General features: G+C 40.2%; 1 protein-coding gene across 3 annotated transcripts in view; it reads right to left on the bottom strand.

Moving 5' to 3' along the window:
• The window catches only part of LOC149318200 (glia-derived nexin-like), a 33,269-nt gene extending 20,232 nt beyond the window's left edge, over window positions 1-13,037 (bottom strand). Inside the window, exons 1-2 of one of the 3 annotated variants that reach the window (XM_089509227.1) lie at window positions 13,017-13,037; window positions 11,164-11,232 (exon numbers count right to left, since the gene is read on the bottom strand). The gene's annotated coding sequence lies outside the window, so the exon portion shown is untranslated. Of the gene's footprint in view, window positions 1-11,163; window positions 11,233-12,385; window positions 12,479-12,587; window positions 12,712-13,016 lie in introns of those variants that run through there. The other 2 variants (XM_089509225.1, XM_089509226.1) reach the window with 2 other exon arrangements.
• Between the last annotated feature and the right edge of the window lie 9,574 nt (window positions 13,038-22,611).

The raw sequence follows: 22,611 nt of genomic DNA, 5'->3' as shown, positions 1-22,611 counted from the left end.
TCGACTTCACATCCTGCGATCTCCTTTAAACCTGTGCTTCTGCCCAGCTGCAATACTATACAATGAAATATTGTCTGAACTTCTGAGATCACTGAAACAAAGATTGCTCCCAACCAAAAGTTGAAGGTGCCTTTCACACCCAGCTGCAGTTGAGTGGGAGCTGTTTTTCCATGATGAGATAATTCACACAACACACTGACACAGGAAATACTCATACAATCTGTTCCCACCATCTTGATGCATCAGTCACACAGAAACTCCAGCTGGAGAAATCTGCAATTCAGGAAAGTATAAGAAACATCCAATGTTTCTGTGCTCTTAGGATAAGACGGCTAAAAGTATTGATGTTTGATATCACTGTATGATTCAACAAATCATGTTGCAAGCCTACTGTTTCATATTTAAAATTATTTAACTTTCATTCTTCTATAACTTTGAAACTTCATATTTTATTTTTCCAAATGAGTTTTAGCATACCTTTATAACTACTCAGATACTGCAGTAATTCTTCTGCCAAACTACAGTTCACACTGTAAACACAAACATGCAGACACACACTATGCAAACTCCAGTCTTTTCTGAATTCAGGCAGGAAATGCCAGGTTAACAGCATAAACAAAATTTAAAGCTTTCCACTCTCTAATACAGTCTAATATGATGACCTTAATTGGTTAGTCATTAAAAAGTTTACCAGAAACTTTAACTCATCATGTATGCTGTACTAAAAAAAAAAAAGCCATAAAAGCTTTTGTTCCTAGAACATGTAGCTATATGAAGATTTAAATTTCATGTATTAGTAACAGTCCCAGTGGGAAGAAGGCTGTCCTCCATACAGTCGCACTGTAAACATCCATTTATTTTGCAAGATTCAGTAGTGGGCCTTGATCATAGGTGCCCTTCTAAATGAAATAAGCAACTGTGAAGTGGGCTGATTTGGATGAAGTTGTCAAATACACTCTACTCTGCTTGAATAAAGCCTCATTTTACTGGCAGGCAACTGTTAACTACACAGGGAATAATTCCAGCTTCCTATTTATAGATTAAGCAGATTTTACTCACTGCTCTTTTTAAAGTAACAATGAAAAGTTCTTTTCAGAGTAAATTTGAGACTACCATTCTTCCATGACTTGGAAAAGTGGACCACAGATCTATGCCATCACATTCAGAGAAGCCAAGTGAACTACAGCAATGAAAAAAATCATCTAGACACTTGCCATTCTCAGAAGGTAGAGCCAAAAGGCTACAATTTGTCTTGTTGTTGGGGGGGGGGGGGGGGGGAGATCCTAAATACATTCCATCACATTCCGAAGAGTTAATGTATAACTTTAGTGCCTATTATAAGCAAGTTGGCCTTATCTTTACCTTCCTTAACCAGACTTCATTGGTTAGATTTACTAAAAGTAAAGCTAATTAAGGGTGTTTACTTCCAAGAATAAGAATAGAGACAAACAACATGTGAGCTTTCAGCACGGGACTGATATTAATGAAGGAAATCCTTCACTTTTAAGACATTTCTAGGCTTGCAGCCTAAATCTCTCATCTATTCATATATGGATGCAACTGTGATCTCTGTCAATTCCTCTTCCATCTGCAGCCTGTCACACCATATCCAATACTAACTCAATGTATGTATGTACAATGAACTACTGGTATTTGTGGGAGCCTAAATCCTGCTTCTATATATGGAGGCCAGTGTGATTTCTGTCCATACCTCCTTCATCTGTAATGTGTCACATCTTTGTGTGTGTGTACGCACCTTCAAGTCATTTGTCAACTTATGATGACCCCATGAATGTTATAGGGTCTTCATAGGCAAAGAGTTCTCAGAGGTGGTTTTGCCAGTTCCTTCTTCTGAAATATAGCCTACAGCACCTGGTATTTGTTGGTGGCCTCCCATCCAAGGAGAGGGACCCCCAATCCCAGCATCATACAGGTCTCATGGGAAACTGCAGAAGACAAGAGAATGTAGGGAAGTTCTATTCAGTGAACTCTGTCCTATCACGGTAAGAACACAAGCCGTTATCTTTGCTTGAAGAGGCTGAACTAATAAAACTGCCCTATTACCCCACCAGATTTAACTTAGGCTCTCCTCATCTCATTTTTTAAAAAATCTCTCATACCTGTTTTCTCAGCCGAAAAGTGTTCTTACCTTCAAGTTATGTCAGCGCCATCCCTATTTTCCTTTTTACAGTAGTAGTAGTAGTAGTAGAAGGAAAGCTTTAATGCTGATTTCTATTATCTCATGTTTCTTAATGATGGTGCGGTACAGACCTCCCTTTTTGTGGTGGATTGGGGCCAGGGCAGCCTCACCGGCAGCCCTTCAGCCCCAATCCACCCTTTTTCCAGGCCAAAGAGAAGCGGCAAAATGCCACTTCTCTTTGGCCTGGAAAAGGGGTGTCCTTGCACCTTTGGCGCCAATGGTACTCCGATGCTGAAGAGAAAGGGGCGGCCACCGCAGCCCCTTTCTCCTCTGCATAGTTGGAGTGGCCATTTGGTTGCCATGCCAACGATGCGGGGCCCCAAAAGGAGGTCCTTTCCGCACCTCTGTCAGGCCGCCATAAGCAGCCTGGAGTGTCGTTTGGATATGGCACGTGCGTGATGTCATTGTTACGCACACCGTGTGGACAGCGCTGCATAATGGCACCCCCCACCCGCACATACTAGGTTGGGGAGCGTGCAGTTGATGCACGCTCCCTAACTCTAGTATCACCAGGAGCACGCCACTTTATGTACCAGCCCAAGGACAGGAAAAAGCTGAGGGAAGAACACTACTCTCCCCTCTAGTTCAAGCTGTTAAGAATGAAAGAAGAAAATGAAAAAAAAATCTTTTTTTCTTTGAGGGGGGCAGGGAGAAGGCTATCAGAGTTTGAAAATATTCCAATATTTTTTATCATAAAGTAAAAAAAATGAAGCTGTGATAATTTTCATGTTTCAGAAATGTGATGTTGTGTGCTGGTAACTAATAATACAATTTTGCCTATCAAGTCAACAATTGTTTCTACATTTATGATACAACTCAAAATTGTTTTTATTGACAACGTAATGCATTTTAACCCTGAAGTGCTACATTTAGTCAGTTATATGTTACCAGCACAGACAAAACCACAGTGTAAGGCAACCAACAGTATAGTGTGATTTCAAACTGCCTCAAAAGCATGGGTAAGGCTTTATGCCAAAATAAGTGCTATAATGTGAGGGTGGTTTTTTTTTTTTGTTTGTTTGTTTGTTTTTGGTTGAGGAAACAGCTCTGCCTACGCAGTAGCATAAGGCAAGTAAGGCATCTCTTCTGACAAAGTGGCTGGAGCAACAACTAAAGACAGCTTAGCCAGAATGGTGTGTACTTGAGCTAAAGGAGATAAAAAATGAAAAGAGAAAGAATCCTGCATTTAGGTAATCCAGATTCTGCCCTCTGTATATAAACTGCATAAATCTATATAATTTATGGGGTTTGGGGATTGGAGGGAGGTTGCCTTGGCTACAGACAACACCCTGTGAAAACACTGAAACACCAGCCCTCGACCACTAGAGATTTTACTTGGATTTATTTCAAATAGGCACTGGTTACATACTTTTAACTGTATCTTTACAGTAATAAATGCCAGAATATTTGTTTTTAAAATTAGTCATAGAGTGAGAATTCTAAATTCTGTACATGCTAAAATGCTGCAACTTCCTGCAGAATAGTTGGCTTCCTTGACTGCAGGTGTTGCCAGATGTTTGGCCTTACCACTTTCAACCAAGAGAAATAACAAAACATTTCACTGCTCAGAAATCTATTTTTAATCTAGATTAAAAATAATATTTAACACAGCCAGACAACAAAACAACAACCACTGCTGAGGGCAGTCAGCTGCACAGGAGCCATAGCAGTGACCTACTCAGAAGAATAAAATAAAATGTCTGCCTTGCTGAATCAGATCCCAATTACCTAATCAAATATTCCACTGCTATCAGCAGCCCTGATCTTTTCCGCACTGACCTGTTCACAAAGAACATTTGGACTAAATGAAGGTGCAGTTTAGCTGCCTTTTCTGCACTCTTCTGAAGCTCTACAACATGGTACCGTATTCCATTACCACACTATAAATAATACCACATTATAATGTGATTTTGTTTCTAGGAGTCCTTAACAACACATTTGCCTTTTACAAGTTAACTTTTTCAGTGCACTTTATGCGTTTAGAGTGACAGAATCTTAAGATCTGGAAGGGGCCTCTAGGGCCATCTAGTTCACCTCTTCCCATACAAATAATTACAGCACTCCTGACAGATGTACATCCAACCTCTGTTTGAAGATCTCCAAAGAAAAAGAGCCCACTGCCCCCAACGTCATATTCCACTACTGCATAGTTCTTACAGTAAAGAAGTTTTTAATAGACCTTTTCCCCCTGGTAGTAACAATTGCTTTACATTCACTGGTGTTAAGATTATTTTTGCCACTGCACATTAATTTGCATATGTGTGCAATCACATCTTATATTCCATTATTTCACTCACTCATCCTGTTTTTAAGGGATCTACTCCTAACTTTTCATCATTCATCTATGATTGCACTATCCTGAACATGAAAATATAAAGTTGTGCTATTCAGAAACAGACATTGGTGCCACTGAGAGATTTTTGAAGCCTTTGTACCAAAGCTCATTTTAACTGAAATTTTTCACATGCAAGACAGGAGGACCTACCAGTGAGCAAAAATTCCTTCATCAGAATACTTGTGTACAAAGATAGGAATCTTGTGGCCTTCCAGATGTTGTTAAGAGTCCAACTCTAAGCATTCCTCAATATGATTCTATGATTGGCTGGTACTTGCAATGTAACAACATCTGTTTGGATGAATGATACCCACTTCTCATTTAGTGCAGCCTACGAGTTTTGACTACCCCACAGTAAATAAGATCCATAGTCAAACTATGTAGTGCCAATACAGAATTCTCAGCTAACCTAGTGCTTCTTCTTTTGGGTTTAACAAAGAAACAAAGAAATGCCTGGCACTCTATTAGTGAATGATGATCAGAATTACATTGCATCTCACATTTTGATTGTTGTAAAGGTTGGAATTCTCTACCGACCATACAAAGATAAAAACCTCCCCTCCCCCCAAAAGCACAAAGGAGTGTAATAATCTGCAGGATATTTCAGAAGAAACACAGAGGTCCTTCAAGATGCCTGAAGCTGTACATCCAGCTATAGGAAAGTAGCTGGATGCTTGTCTTCTGTCCTTTACTGGCCAGGAATTGGTTGGGTTTGGGAGGCTGCAGCTAAGAAAAGCTAGAAAAGTGGAAATTACTGTAGCTATGTCTCACAGCTATGTGCCCTGATGCAGACTCACAGGCCATGTTTGCCCCCATCCTCTGTTTCTTTCAAACAGTTACAAATTAGTATGAACAAACGGAGGCAAGAAAATCCTGCATTCATAAACGTTTACCTTCTACCCATATCAAACCTAGATAGGTTACTGGGATAACTCCAAAGGGAAAGACGGTGTGAATGAAGCTGTAAACCTGAGGAAGGAGCAGAGGAGTCATGAGTTTATTCTCCTATTAATAATTACTTGCAAGAGAGACAAACAACTATCATAGCCATTTTAGCCCCTTTTAGGGCAAAATATAAGAAAATAGGTCAAGATTTTAGATTTCTTCATCAATATTTCTAGCACTATTAACACTTTTTAGCAAGAAAAAAAATCAGTTTGTTTAATAGATAAAAATCAGAAGTATTTCAAATATCATTTTCTTGCCAAAAAGACAAAAGCTCTAAGTTTAAAAAACATGTTCATACACACAGGTCTTACCATAAAGTATGTTTAAAAGCAGAGATCTAGAACCAAAAAAATGAATCTGAATGAGAATGTGAGTCCCATTCAGAAATCTCATTTTAAGAGAAGAATTTTATATAGGAGCTCAAATTGCATGTGAAACGAGAATTAACTGCTACGTTCAAACATGGTTCAACTCCACCTAGAAGTCCAGAACTATTACCTTGCCAGACTAAACATTTCAAGATAATTAGATCTGATTGGCTGACAATAGATCTGATCCTACACCTATAATGCCTTGAGTCATTTAGTTATTACAAAAATTGTATTCCTTCCAAGTTCACTGTTGTGCAATTAGAAAGAAAAAAGAGTGCCACAGACATGTGGAATCTCATTTAAGTATTAATGAGTCCCTGGAAATCAATATTTTAAAATATTTCACAACAATTTGCCTGCTCTCAACCATGTGAGTTAAAGAAAAAGTATTTTCATTGTGTCAAATATTTTATCACATAGAGCAGTATGCAAGAAATATGCCTATGAAAATTGAAATACTATTCAGTAGTCTTAAAAGCTCATATGGTGAAGTGAGAGGATAGATGCCCTGGTTTTGAGATGCACATGCCATGTCTACAATATCTTCCTCCAAAGGAAGGCATCTGCCTTTATATTTCTGACAGGGAATATCTGCAGGAAAAAGAGCTGGAGTTAGAACTTAATTTACTTATTATCTGAAATGTTAACTCTGTGGCTAGACATTTCTTTGTTCAGTGTTGACATGCCTATCACATTTGCAGCCTGTCCATGACAAAACTGTACATGTGACACTTTTTTCAGTCTGTTGAAGCTTTCATTGCCACTTCTTTTAAGCAGCCGGTTGTGAAGTCATTTTTCAATGTATCTCTCACTTCCGAAAGATATGCAACTCCACTTTCTGTTGTCATATAGGCACGTACTATTGGATCACTATGTACATTGCTCTCAAGGCTTAAACTAGCAAATTTTCCCTGAGTATTGTTTGCAATACACTGTATTTAGCAGCCCTTCAACTGTTTCTGGAATGTCATCTGGTTGAAGGATTCAACCAGATGAATGAAGTCTTTATTGTTAATAATGTGAAACGGATGATTTATGGCATAAATGAACCAAGCAAACATTTCATGTCTTGTTCATATTTGCTGGTCCTTACTACAGCCTTGCCAATGCTGATGGTTTTACTAGGTGACCAAAATCTTTTAATTTGTGTTTTTATGATGTTTACCATTCTTGCAACTAGACCCTGTCTCTCCTTCTTGCATTTTGCACATTTTCCTATTTGGCCTAGAGAAGAAATTTCTTAAAAATAATCTCAGAAAAGGTATCCTTTATGCTAATAAACCATGGCTATTATTCTGTGGCAAAAAATTATGGAAATGTGGAATATAGAAACGAAAAGCTATGTCTGTAGTATAATATCTTCCCGTATTGACCTTCAAATAGAAATTTCAAAACAAAAAACAACTTAAGCAGTTTGATTTTTGTTCACTTTGCAAACAGCAGAGGGTGCACTTACATACAGATGAATTTACATACTGAGCACTGAGGACCTGCATCATTAAAAGCCATGTCTATACGTATTTTTCTCCCTTTGCTTCTATAGAAGGCATAAATTATGTTGTATTGTATTTGACTAAAATGAGCTTTTTCAAAACCTGTTCAGAGCAATCATTTATTACTTAAAACTGAAGTCTCTACCATTTCTAATGTCAAGTAAAGATACAATTTTCACAACTCAGAGATACAACTTTAAGAATATGTGACAGTGTTTTTGCTTTTCAGCTAACATATGGAAACCTTGGCAGTACAAAGAAATAACTAATCCATGAAGAACTCCCATTGTCTTTATAATAAAATTGAAAGACATACATGATAACAGTGTTCCAATTTAGCATTACCATTCTATTTGTGTATGTTGTGTGCCTTCCAGTTGTTTCTCCAAAAACAGATTTCATGAAAGATTTCACCAACAATACTTTATTCTTGCTGCCTTGTAGCATTACATTCCGCAGTTCTACCATCCAGAAACATAAAAACTATTTGCTCTAATGGGAGCCTTAGGTATTATAAATAAAACCAGAATTACCACAATCCATAAACTGATCAAAGGACTCTTGAAAACTGAAGAAACAATATGCCTACTAATATCTGAAAGTTGAATTAATTCTCTCTCTCAGTAAACCAATGCTGTAACCTTCCTGCTCTACCAAAGCCTTCTGTCCAAAATGTTTCCCAGTAAACAAACAAACAAAAAAACTATATTTCAATGGTGAGGAATTTCCTTAAAAAGGATCTGAAACCATTTCCCCAGAGAAGAAAAGAGAGAGTTCTCAGCATTTCCTTTTGGCAAATTGCTGTTCAAGCTCAAGTACCTATTATCTGTATGTGCAATGAGTTAAATACTTTTTTTTTGCTTAGTAAATGTGGAAATTATGATTTCAACATAACAGTGGCTTGTGCCCATTATGACTATTGCCATGTCAAAAACACTGATCACTCAACCTTGAATTTTCTCAAAGGAGTGGGGTTTGGTTCCAGAACTCTCCGCCCCCTGGCCATGGATACTGAAATCCATGAATGCTCAAGTCCCATTATATACAATGGGCGGTAAAATGATGTCCCTTATATAAAATGGCAAAATCAAGGTTTGCTCTTTTGAATTTGTTTTTGAATAGTTTCAAGTTGTGGATGGTTGAATTTGTGGATGCAGAACCCATAGATAGGGAGGGCTGACTGTACTATCATCAGTAAGCCATCCTTGATTCATCATGTCTTATTTTTTGATCCAGTGCTTTATATGTAAACTAAGCATAAACACAAATCTTCCTCATATCCTCCCACCCTGAGGCCTTGCCATTCACCAACAGACCAACACCGAGATTAACATGTAAATCACTTCCTCTCAAACAAGGCTCACACTGTGCGTGTGTGTGTGTGTGTGTGTACACACACCCCTCCATTCCACCATTCTCTGAAGATGCCAGCCACAGATGCAGGAGAAACATCAGAAATAAATTCCTCCAGAACATGGCCACATAGCCCGAAAACCCCACCAAAGACTAAGTATAAACACATTGATAATTAAGCACTGACCCTTCTAAGAATTATTTTCACAATTTAGCCATGTTGCTTTTATTTTATTTTATTCTATTTGCTACATGTATTTACTGAGGTCAACTCAAGACAACTTGTCTTCCCACACTAATAGCTATTCAAAATTACTGGCCACAAAACACAAGAGCTGCTGCAAATAATCTTCTGTGAAATTCAGAAGTAATCATATCCCTTTCTCTGGGCCAGAATACATTCACACACACTACTGAAAGACCACTGCCTAAATGCTACCACTTATTATTTCAGTTCATGTCTTTTAATGGTCCACTGAGCAGCTCTGAGATCATGTCTAAATTGTTTAGGTGGATTCAAAACAATATTGGGAAAAATAAATGTTGTCTTTCTAGAGGATGCATATTGTGGCTGACCTAGTTCTTCCCTCTGAGCAATTTCTCAAAGGATGTTGTCAGCAACCGCTTGTTAGAGAGCCAAATCCTTTGCCAAGCTTTAACTAGGAAAGACACTCCAGTTCCATGACTGAGTGAACAAAAAGTCCATCCCATTTCTGACTGTTTCAAGCTCTCACTGATAGAAATGCCTTCCATTCTGTATAGGTATGCTGGACAAAGATTTTATCCTTTACTAAGCAAGACTATTTCACTCAACCAGTACTGAAATGTCATTGTGCATTGTGCCCTCAAGATGTAGTTTTGTAACCACTGCCAAGCTGGTGCACCTCAAAACATCTGGAAGGCACATTCCTTCATCTTAGGCCATTGGCCATGCTGTGGAGCTGATAGGAGTAATAGGCTAAAACATCTGGAAGGCATCACTTTGGAGGAAACTGTTTTAGAGCATTACACTGAAGATGAACTGCAATTCCCAGTCACAGTACACTTCAGTTAAGGACTATTTAAATGCTTCATGCTTACCTTATGTTCCACTGTTTGAGTAACACTACTATTACATAAGGAAAATATAACAATTTACAAATTATTAGTATAATAGCAAACTTTAGAAACAAATATTGGCTAAATATTCAGATGGAAAAATCTTCTCTTTCCATTACAACGTCTCCTGCTCTCCTCTAACAAGTCACTAAGAAATGCTTGCATTGTCAAAATTCTGTTCAAACATCAGAGGTATTATAAATCTACTGGCAAATAAAAGAAAATGCTGAATACTTTTGTCAAATTCATTAACACAACTTTTGAACCCAAAGTCCATTTCTATTTTTTAAAATATACACAAAAGCTTTTACTTGGGAATGTCTTGCAGCTATACTCAAGAGGATGAGCTAAAAATAATACCTGTATTTAAAAAAAAATCTCTTATGATTCTGTAGTGACAATAAATGGTACAAAGAACTTTATTTGTACATCTCAACTTCAAGATTTCACCTCTAGAAATAAATATATCCAACAGCATCAAAGGAATGCTGCCCTTTACATTTATCATATTCAAACCATGAATTATATCTTCTGGGACAAAAACTAAATGCTTCCACCTCCCATTAATATACTTGACAAACTGTATATTCTTAACCGCAAAGGCCATGAGGCGCTAAGCACTATCTCATTTTAAATAAGTTAGATACACACATGGTTCTCACAAATGTCCTTGTTTCCAACACTTCTTAGTCACAATAACAGTGGAAAACAAAACATTCCAGTATGACACTATACTGTAAACAAGGAAATAATCTTCAACTGTACATCTCTTCTCCAGTCTCCTTTTCCAATGCTGCACAGGGTTATGCTGTCTTAAACATGACCAAGAGCAATAAAATATCATTAAATTTAGTTGCATTGTTGCCATTTTCTACTATTTTCAGCAAGAGAAGAAAAGCCAAAATTTCTTTTAACAGATTTCCTGGGAGCATTTCTCTACATGGACCCAGGAGATCACTTGTCTGTGTAGCGGATTTCTTTTAATTACCACCCCAAGAACAACTTCACCAGCATGACAAAGCTGCAGGGGGAGACAGAGCAAGTTACTGTATTATGAGCTGCTAATATACACACAATCTAGAAATTTTGTACAGCACAAAAAGAAAACAGAGTATATATTTTGACAGGTCTACAACAGGACATCTGCGAGAAAGCCTATTACTAGGCATATGGAAGGGACGGTAAGCACCACACAGCAAAGACTTATCTGGGAGAGTCTCTGTGAGTCATTCTTCCTTCAACTGAAACTTTCACTTTTTGTTAGTCACTTGTTCTCTATGACATCTCTGTGCATGTGTGCGTACATATATATAAACACACACACACACCTGATGCCCATCGCCATGTTGGCAAATTACCACTTACCTATGGCAACTGCCTCTGGGTGAGGTGGTAGGGAAGGTTTTGTAACTGGATCAAATCAAGCTCTTTAGCCTAGAAACAAAGAATAAGAAGCTATTGTTAGTATCTGCAAGGGCTCCTAAGTTCATCAAGTTTTTTGAGGGGGCAAGTAACTTGTCTAGCCTTGTTTTCAAGGCTCCCCTGACCCAAGGAAAAGCCAGCGTGTTGTAATGGTTTGAGTATTGGAGTATGACTCTGGAGAGCAGGGTTCGAATCTTGGCTCAGCCCTGAAACCCACTAGGTGCCCTTGGGCACGTCCCATGCTCTCAGCCTCAGGAGAAGGCGACGCCAAACTTCCTCTGACCAAATCTTGCCAAGAAAAAACCCTGTGATAGGGTCGCCATTGGTCCAAAACAACTTGAAGGCACACAACAGTAACAGCCTGACCCCAAGAGGGATAGAGAAAGACAACACACATTTGAAGATGCAAAACACAAAGGAGTCTCCTAGTCTCATCAGAAATACAACAATAAATCAGAATGAGCAACAAAGTTAAAGGGCTGTGTGTGTGTGTGTGTGAAGTGGGCAGAAAGCAGAGACGCTCTTCCCCCAAAATTAGATGCCTGGAGGTTATCTGGGGGCATTTAATGCTGGTACCCTGAGTCCCTACTCAGGGGTGGCTGAGGGAGTAAGAAAAAAACAAGGGTTACTTAAGGAACTCCATTATTTCAGTTACTAGGTTATGCTTTTCCTATTCACCAAACTGGACTGGAGGAATCCTGGCCATTATTTTCCATCCTCATTCCCCAGCAGTTATCCCTCTTTCTCCAGCAGTTACTTCCCCTTCCATAGCAGCTATTTCTCACCCCCAAGAGTTACTTCTCCTTCCCCACTCGTTACTTCTGGTTCCTCTTCCCCAGCAGTTATGTCTCATTTCCCTTCCATAGAAGTTTCTTCTCGTTCCCCTTCCCCAGCAGTTATTTCTCTTCCATGCCAATTATCACTCACTCCCCTTCTTCAAAAGTTACTTCTGGCTCTCCTTCTCCAAACGTTAGTTCTGGTTCCCCTTCTCCAACAGTTCCTTCTCGTTCCTCTTCCCCAGCAGTTACTTCTCGTTCTCCTTCCATAGCAATTGATTTCTCACTCCCTTCCCCAGCAGTTACACCTCCCTCCCCTTCCATACCAGTTACTTCCCCTTCCCTTTCCCCAGCAGTCCCTTCTCGTTCCCTTCCCACAGAAGTTACACCTCCTTCCATCCCTTCTCTTCCCCTTCCTCTTCCCTAGAAGCTCCTTCTCGTTCCCAGCGAAGGAGCCAGTTCCTCGGGGCAAAACAGTGGGGAAGGAAAGGGGCCTGGAGGGGGGAGCCAGGGGCTTTCTCTCCCTCTCCCTCGAGAGGGGAAGAGAGGAGGGGAAAGGGCGGCCATGGAGGTGGGGACCCCTCTGCTCACCTCACCACAAGACGCGGGAGCGAGAGAGGGAGAAGAGAAAGAGCAGCGTCGCCAATCCCCGCTTCTTCCTCAGCGACTGACTAAACGCAGCAGCGGCCGCCCAGAGCTGGGCATTTATGCCGCCGCCGCCGCCGCCGGCGAGAGAGTAGAGCGCCCGCCCCTCCGCCTCCGCCTCCGCCCCTCCAGGCCCCGCCATGTTGGGCCTGCCTCCCTCCCTCCCTCCCGCCGCCTCGAGTTCCTGCTCCTCAGGCCCGCCTCCTCCTCCTCCTCCTCCTCCTCCTGGGCCTTAATCCCAAGGGCAGCCCCGGCCCTTGGTGGGTTGCTCCCTCCTCAGGTGCCTCCCTCAGACAGCAAAGGAGGGCAAAGGCACGGCAGGGAAAATGGAGGACTCTCCAGCGAAAGTTAAAAACACCCCTCAGAAAATCGCACATTTAAATAGATATCACTCCTCTCTGCCATGCTACCAAAATGGAGGACTTTTTCATTGGCATTCCTCCAGGACATAAGGTGGAAATGTCTCTGAGGGAGGGCCCTGGCCTGGAAAAAGGAGGGCCTGAGCTAAAAACACTCAGAAATGTCCATTGGTGCTGAAAGTGGAGTTTTGGCATTCCCCTTGGACCCAAGGTTGAAATATAGGACAGGTCCTGGAAATGGAGGTGTTCTGGTCACCCTGAGCCAAAAACAGACATATAAATGTAAACTCAGGCTTTTTAGTCAATGCTGAAAGTGGAGGACATTTTGGCATTGCTCTTGGGCAGAAGATTGAAATGTAGGGACATGTCCTGGAAAAGGAGGACCTCTGGTCACCCTGAGTTAAAAAGACTGCTAGATGTACATTCATGCTGCTTAGTCAGGCTGAAAAGGGAGGAGGACCTTGTGGCATTCCTCCTGGACAGAAGGTTGAATTGCAGGGACATGTCCTGGAAAAGGTCACCCTGCGCTCAAAAGGAAACAGCTGGAGTGGGTTCTCACACTGGGTTCGCACAGAGGCCTTCCCTGTTGTGTGGTGTGGTGTTGTGTAGGTTTAGTGGCAGCAGGAGAAACTTTTACTTTATGTTGGGCATTTGTTTCGCCTTGCCAACTTTTCAATGAGTCTGATTATGGAGTTCTTCATGTAGGCTGTTGTTGTTGTTAACTGCCCTTGAGCCCACCCTTCCTGGCCCATGGCGACCCTGCGGATGAGACATCTGCAAGACTTCTTACTTACAGCAACCCTAAGGCGACCCTATCATGGATTTTTCTTGGAGAGTTTTGTTCAGAGGAGGTTTGCCGTTACCTTCTCTCAAGGCTGAGAGCATATGTCTTGCCCAAGATTACCATGCAGTTTGCATGGCTAAGCTGGGAATCAAGCCCTGGTCTCCAGAGTCATAGCCCAGCACACTGCATCACACTCACAGAAATGTCCATTGGTGCTGAAAGTGGAGTTTTGGCATTTGGCACTCACTGTTTTGGTTACGTCCTGCGAATTCATACTTGTGATCTTGCAGACTGATCTTGCAGAGTGAATCCATCCAACAAGCATGGGGCCCTCCTCTCTTTCTATTACCTTCTACCTTTCCTAGCATCATTGTCTCTTCCAGTGACTCTGGCCTTCTCAAAATGTGGCCAAAGTACGAAATTGTCCCTAATGACCTGGATGACCCTGCATTGTGACCAGTGTAACCTTCCAATTTTCCCCGTGTGAAAAGGCCTGCTTAAGAACCCAATTGTCTGTCTTTTTGGCCATCCACAGTATCCTCAGCATTCTTCCCTAGCACCACATTTCAAATGAATTGATTTTCTTATCTACTTTCTTCACTGTCCAGCTCTCACATCTGTACATTGGCTTGGGCGATTCCAACTTTAGTGCTCAATTGTATATCTTTTTTTCCTTAGGATCGTATCTAGTTTTTTCATAGCTGCCCTCCCATTCCCAGGAGTTTATCACACGGGGGAAATCCCATGCAAAAACAGAATTTAAAAGGTAGAAAAAGCCCACAAAACAGGTTGATTTTCACACATGTTGTTGTTAAACTCATGTTAACTCAAATGGAAAGGAAACAAAAGCTGTTATTTTTTACTTTCACGATTTTCTGAAAGTTAAAAAGGAGTGGCTTTTGTCTACTTTCCCTCCACTTTCCCTTTGGGTTAACATTAGTTTAATAATGATGTAGTGTGAAAATCAACCCACTTTTGCAGGTTTTTGCACAGGATCTCCCCCGTGTGATAAATTCCCTAGTCTTTTTCTGATTTATTGACTGCAGTCTCGATTCTGATCAATATTTGATCCAAGGCGGTGGTTTTCAACCTTCCTAATGCCACGACCCTTTAATATGGTACCTCATGTTTGGTGACCCCCAGCCATAAAATTATTTTCACTGCTACATGCAAATATGTGTTTTCCAATGGTCTTAGGCGACCCCTGTGAAAGGGTCGTTTGACCCCGACCCACAGGTTGGGAACCACTGATCCAAGGTATATGAAGGAAACCAATATAAAGCAATGTTAATGGAGAATGTTAAAACAAAGGGAACAAAAATAAAGAACCTGCTACATGATTTTAAATTAATAGATTCACAAATGGGGCCTGCAATAAAATTTTACAGCATGGAGTGGTTTAAGTTTAAGGGTCCACCAAACATGACCCTTTATGCCAGTATCCTTCTGCTCCCTTTTCTCTCAGTTTCCATTTCTTTAAGAGTCAGTACTTGACATCCACTCAGTATGCTTAGTCTTCATTGGGCTGTTTTGAGGTCCTCCTATCTTGTTTGCATTCATCCAAAAAAAAAAAAGCGTTGAACTGGAAGTTCTATGGGGATCACAAGCTTGCTGGCAGGATTCCCTTCCTACTGCACATGGATTATGAAGCTTGTACAATGGGACCTCGGTATCTGTCAACTTGCCATCCAGATTTGAGCATTCACAGATGGCAAGCCCCCATTGTCCCCAGTGGCGGCACATGGCCACTTGAAGTCCTGTTGTCCCTAATGCATCGGTGGATTTTGGTATCCTGGGCAGGGGGAGTCCAGAATAGATCCCTGGGTTCTATTGCATTATGTAAGGATCCATGCTCTGAAAATGAGTTTCCTATTAGTATATAGGATTGTGATTCTTATTTTCAAATAATGTTTGATTATCTCTGATGTGACAGTAAGAGAAGATTTTGAAGGTGCGAACAAGAGTATTTATTGGGAGGACCACAGCCTGAAAGTTTTTACGTGGGAAATGACTGGCATAAAATAGAAGGGTGTCTTCCTGAAGTTACCGGGACTTTTCTCAAATGTATACAGGTCTTCTCAGAAACCTCATATGTCTACTCAGAAAAAAATCCATCGGTGATACCTTTATTGGCCAAGTGAAATGCACAATATGCTTGTAGCAAGCTTTCAAAGTTCCATGGGCTTCTTCAAGCAAGATGTTACAAACCAAACAGGAGGAGAAAAAAATGGAGATGTTAGTCAGATGACTGCATACTGTTTCAGTCCTTGGTAAAGATGTTATGAGGGGGAGGATATCTTTTACACAGACTCATCCTCATTGTGGCCATGCAGCAATAGGGAGATTTTCAAAGTCTGGGAAATTTAAAGTCCATTTTCATCTCAACAGGGACCCCTCTTTTGCAATTCACTATGTCTCTATTCCAGTGAGGTTGCCTCAGAAGTAAATCCCATTTATTTCCATGCCACTTCTTGTTGTTAACTGCAGTCAAGGTGACTTCAACTTATAGCATCCCTATGAATGAGTGACCTCAAAGTCAACCTATCTTGAACAGCCCTTCTCTAGCTTCCTTGATGGAGTCTATCCATTTGCAGTCTGAATCGGCTTTTACAGCCTTCTGCATTCCCAAGCATTATTGTCTTTCCAGTGAGTCATGTCTTCTCATGATATGACCAAAGTACAACTGTCTACATTTTGTCATCTTGAGAATTTAGGCTTGATTTGCTTGAGGACTCATCTTTCTTTTTAGCAGTCTTCTCCAGCATCACATTTCAAATGAGTTGATTTTCTTCCTTTCTTCACTGTCCAGCTTTTACAGCCATACATAAAAACTGGGAATATGATGGCAAGGACAATTCTAATTTTAGTATTCAGAGATTTATTTTACACTTCAGGATATTGTCTTGATCCTTCATAGCTGTCCTTCCAAGTCCTAGTATTCTGGTTTCTTGGCTGCAGTCTCCATTCTGATTAATGAATGAGCCAAGGTATGGAACATCTTGAACTATTTCAATGTCTTCATTGTCTTCATTGTCAAGTTATGTAACATATCTGCACCCATCATTTTTGTTTGCTAAATGTTCACCTGTAAACCTACCCTTGCATTTTCTCTTCAGTAATCATGGCAAGTTTTTGCTGTTTTCTGCTAGCAGTATGATATCATCTGCATATCTTAAATTATTGTTGTCTCTTCTTCCAATTTTCACACCTCTTTCCTCTGAGTCTAATTTCCTTCACGTATATTATGTTCAATGTTAAACCAATGGGGTGATAAATGCAGTCTTATCTGACCCTACTGTAAGTTGGAAATCATTCTGTTTCTCTGTATTCTGTCCTAACAGTAGCTTCTTGTCCAGAGTACAGGTTACACATCAGAACAGACAAAGGTTATGGCACACTCATTTCTTTCAGAGCAATCCATAGTTTTCATGATCTACACAATCAAAGGTTTTCCTACAATCTATAAACCACAGGCTGATTTTCTTCTCAAGTTCTTTGGTGCATTCCATTTCAAGTTCTTTGGTGCATCTAATAGCAAACTCAACTAATGAGTGTTGATAGTCAAAATGGGACTATTAAGAAACAAGAGATATCACCATGCTCACTGGAAGAGGAGTACACTGCAACAACTTGTTGTTCTTGCTTCCATGGCAATAGTTCAGGTTTTGCTGATGATGATTACTTTTTTGTTGTTGTAACTGTATATTCATACTTGCAAATAGCTTTCATGTCTTCAGCAAAAGTTCCTAGAAAAACTTAAAGCTGATAATATGAATGAAATAAATCTTATTAAGTGAAATAGAGTTTACTCAAGACTAGAATCTTACTAGCCATTGGATAAGTAGACAAGTCTGATCAGTAAGTGGTTAAAGGCCATTGTTTCAGCAGAGAACAAAGCAAACAGTGGGATTTCCTAAAGATCAGTCTCTAGACTAATGTTAGTTAGTCAGAAGGAAGAACAGTCAGATGATCAAATGCTGGATTTGGCTTTAAAGCTGGTATGGGGCTTAACACTGTGATGTGTGCCAACTCAGTATATTGCCTGTCGGAACAATTTTGCCCTGTTACTACCACACACATCCTTGACAACACAAACAAATGAGTACCTTGTAGGCCTGATGGAATGTACCAGCAACCTTGGTCACTCAAAGAGTGCAACAGTCACAAATCTTGCTTGATGGGATTTTGCATAAATATTCTCACTCTTTGATTTTGTTAGTTGGCTTTCTGTACACAGAGAGCATGTGGCATATTTTAGTTTTTAACTAACTCTCCTTATTAAAGCCATTTTATTAGAAAAATACTTGAGATTTTGCTAGGGTAATTAACAGGCTGAGAGCAGATCAAGTGGCTTTAATTTGTGGCAGTGACTACTCAGTTGACTACAGCCATTATGTTAAGCTCAGCTGATGTACTAGTTATATCTGTGTAAGACAGAACTCTGGCAACTTTTAAGATATATTACATATTCTGAAGTATCTTCATTGGCTGCTAAAATGTTTCTGTTTCCAATTTAAAATATTGCTTTCAGCCGTGTAAAGTCCTAAACAGCATGAATCCTGGTTATATCAGGGAATGTCTCCTGCATGTGTGTCCTCTTGAAGCTGATCTTCAAATGAGGTCCTGTATTGAATTCCATTTCATGAAGAGGTCAGAGTCTTCTGCAAAAGAAACAGAGCTTTCCCCATTGTGGCTCCTAATGCTCTGGAATGCCACTCTGGAATGCCTCTCTAGAAAGGTCCATGTAGTCTCCTCTCTCCTGTCTTTTTTTATGGCAGGTCAAAGTCTTTTCTTTCCAAGCAGATTTCAAGTGGACAGGTTGACTGAGTGTTCTGCCTTTGTATTCTGATTTACAAATTTTAGTTATTTTGATAAGGTATATGAATTTAGATTGTCTGTTTTTATACGCTGGCTTGGAATTGTTTAACAAAAGCACTATAGACATTATTTAAATAACAAAATGATGCACCAAGTGTTGCTTTATGGAAGGAAAAACAAAACATACATTGTAATGTGCTGAGAAAATGAGGGTGCTATTATTGCTACTTGCATCTCTTGGGCCAGGCAGACACTTCTCCATTATTTATTTATTTTATTCATTGAATCATTCATTCATTTATTTGTGCGTATAATGAGACATGCATTCCCTCATGAAACTCAGGGTAACTCAAAGTGGTATTTATGGGGCTTTCCTATTTTATTCACACTGAAGATTAGGAAGCAAAATAATATATAGAATCATCCAGTATACTTCAGGTTAATAAGAGATACCAAATCTTGCCAAGTCTTTATACACTATAGCACACAGGTTATCAGAAAATCTAATAACAGATTTTGCTTGCTTTGTCTTTCATATTCTCTGAGCAGCAAAAATAAATTGGAAGGCTATGATCTTCTAGTTAACTAAAAGTATATTTGAGGATACAAATTGCTGGTAGATATGGCTAGGATACTTCCAAGATGGACGATTGCACTGCCTTCTACATAGGACTATTTTTTACCGCACACTTTGAAAGCTATAATTGGTCCAAAAAGTGCAGATTTTCTTGGGTTTAGCAGCAGGGGTTGGGAAAGTGTGAGCTGTAAACCACATGCAACCCCCAAGGCTGTTTTGCAATTCCAAACTGCTCACCAATGCCTAATAATAATAATAGTAATAATAATAATAATTTATTTATATCCTGCCTTTTCCTGAAGGAATCAAGGCGGATTACAAAACAAACCTTTGGGAGGTGTGGGGGTCAACTTCACCACATTTTGACCCAGAAGAGGCCATTTTGATCTAGCAATAAATGACCTGGAAATTGATCTTGAAACTTCTTGTTGAAAAAGCCCTCTCTTGGGCTCAGAACAACTCAGTGTGGCCCAGAACTTTGTGAAATGTTAATGGGCATTTAGTGGAGAAAAGCTGCTGTTTCATGGTTGGAGCTGATGGAGGAGATGCTGTGGCCTGGGGAACTGTGCAGGTCCTCAACTTTCAAGGTTGTCTACCCCCAAACTAAAACATGTACCAGTCATTACCTAGTCACTTCTCAGATTGGTGTTAAACTTTACCATCCATACTGCCATAAATTGAAAGGCTTCTGTGATGTACCCGAGAGGACCCTTGGAAGCATAGCAACAAAACATGGTAATTCCATCTGTGTGTGTGTGTGTGTGTGTGTGTGTGTATACTTACTGGGTTTCCACTTTGTTTTTAGTCATGCACTGAAACATTTTTCAGTTCAACAGGCTTTTAATGTTAAACGATGTGCTGCTTTTATGGGTTTCTTTGCTTTCAACTGGTAAATCATCTTTATGCAGGTTTTTTCATTAGTTAATGTGGTGTACATTTGTGGTGCAGTTTTGATTTGTTTTAGTTATGTGAGCTGCTTTGGATGTTGTATTACAGAACGGGATGAGGAAGACAAAGAGAATATAATGTATAGCAGTGCTTCTTAGGCTAATGTGGAGAACTAGGAATTTTTCATCTCTATATTTTTGCCTGTTGGCCACAACTGTTTCTTTCCTTTCTGGAAACTCCAGGAATCACCACTTTGAGTAGCATGATATTGATCCATTGTTGTAGTATTTGGTACACCTAATTGCTCATAGTCATACCCATGTAAAGAACCAAGGGACTCCTTTCCAGTCATTAGCATTTCTATTTTCAAACTGATCATGTAACTTTGCAGTCAATTGCTGAGATCCAATATCGTCAAGCACAGCATAAGAGTTCTGCATATTTATCTATTATCTATCTATTTATTTATTTGTGGTATTTATAGCCCGCCCTTCACCCCTAAAGGCTATCAGAGCGGCTTACAATTATGGCACTCTGCCACAACTCACCATTCCCAGGACTCACTGTTGCACTGCAATACCCCTCCATGTCCATGGCCATTCTGATGGAAAGTGGAAAGGGAGTGAGGGCTGAGGACATCTTCTGCCAAGATCTGCTGGGATCCACCAGAGGTCTCAATGAATGATGTCATCAATCTGCATTTGGGTGTGGAGAAATAGCTAATTCCTTTTCTGATCCCATCTGCAATTCACTGGCAATGGAATGTTATGTGTGGGAGGACTGTCATAGTGCAACAGTGATTAGAGGGGAGAGGGCTTTGATCATTGTAGCTGGAGAAGGACAATGCCAACCACTGCAGCAACCAATTTAGAGTGATTGCAGTATGGTTCAACAAATCTATAAAGCTGATAGTCACTGCTATCCTATTAATGACATAGACAGACAAATGTCACTAACAAGATATCAGACCTTATCCGATTTATAAATTTGTTATACCCTACTGGCACCACTCTAAATATCCATTTAGAGGCCTATCACCCCACAACAGACATGGAAGACAAGCAATATGGAGAGAGGGAGTGCCTAATCACTTTCTCAGTCACTGCATCTGAGGAAGTGGATTGTGATCCACAAATGTTCGTACTAAAATTTAAATCAGTTATGGTACTATTAGAAGGGCTGCTAGAGTTATTTTTTCCCTCCTCTGCACTTTTCCCCTCTACTGCAGCAGATTAGGAGGGCTACTTCTTTGAGGAGGAAAGATTTCATTTTCAGGAGGAAGGGGCATTTACCATCACCTCACCACCCCATTCCCCTCTCTCCTTTTCTGTCTTATTCAAGGAAGTGAAAGGGGAGTGGGAAGCAACCAGGCTTTACTTGATGCAGATTGGGAGTGTCTTCTGCCCAGACTGTGTTCCTGGGCAGTGTTGCCAACAAGCCTCGAAGATATTTCCCAGAATGTTTTACCAAAATCCCCGGAATGCCCCAATATTTACTGGAATATTCAGTCAAATTCCCTAGAAAAAGTTAATTAAGTTCCCAGATTCCGGGGGAATTCCCCGGAAATTGGCAACGCTGTTCCTGGGAGCTGAAATCTGATAGGCACTTCCTTATTTTGTGTACCCAGGACAGAATGCCCCTCTGCCCTCCCCCATTAAGGTGCCACTGCCTTCATAGCTCATCTTCAAGCTTTGCCAAGGCAGCCAGCTAGCCTCAGACAAAGAATGCAGAGACTATTCGTCCTCAGTAATATTTGACAAGAATACTGGAATGCCACATCTCTTTTCTTTAGATGTGAAACAGGAGCTAGGATGGTGCCTGGAAGCTCCAGAGCCACTGATCTTGCAGAAAGGTATATTGCCCTACTGCTGATACCCTACAGAACTCAGAAGCCAAAAGGAAAGTTATGGTGCAAAGTTACATTACACCAGCATTCAACATAATTTCACCTTTAGTTTCCCTTTACATTTGAACCAGTCCTATTAAAGACAATAGACCTGAGACTCTATGGTGAATCTCATCTTCTTTCATGCAGTACTGTCAAAACAATATATATTGATATGACCTAATGAGTTCACAAACAACTAATCAGACCATGGAGAAGTGGTTATACTGCTGGATGATCTGGAAAGCTGTAATCTAAAAGTAAATGTCCCCAAACTCTGGAAGGAATCATATTGGTAGACTCAGCTTGCAAGCTTGGTACAGAATTGGTATAGTTTTGTACAAAACAAAAATGATATCGATAAAGAAGCATGAGTGCTTTCAAAGCCTGCATTCATAGTCACCATCAGAAGAATTTTCAAAGACATTTTGAAGAGATAATTTAATATCCACCAAGATGTAAATAACTCCCTGTACCAAACTGCTTTTTACTGACTAGAAATATGGATTGGATAGTAATTTGCTGTGACGTACCAAAAATGGTTGAGCTGATTCTTTTATACTAGAATTGGAGTCAATCAAACCCAATTATTCAGGAACAACTGAAATGAAAAATCATGGGGAGATTTGTACTGACGTGGGAGTTAGAAACTCCAAGTT

This window comes from Sceloporus occidentalis, unplaced genomic scaffold, assembly GCF_023333645.1.
Source record: "Sceloporus occidentalis isolate IW3139 unplaced genomic scaffold, rSceOcc1.0.p SCAF_2, whole genome shotgun sequence".
NCBI lineage: Eukaryota > Metazoa > Chordata > Lepidosauria > Squamata > Phrynosomatidae > Sceloporus > Sceloporus occidentalis.
This window is presented reverse-complemented; position numbering and strand designations above follow the sequence as displayed.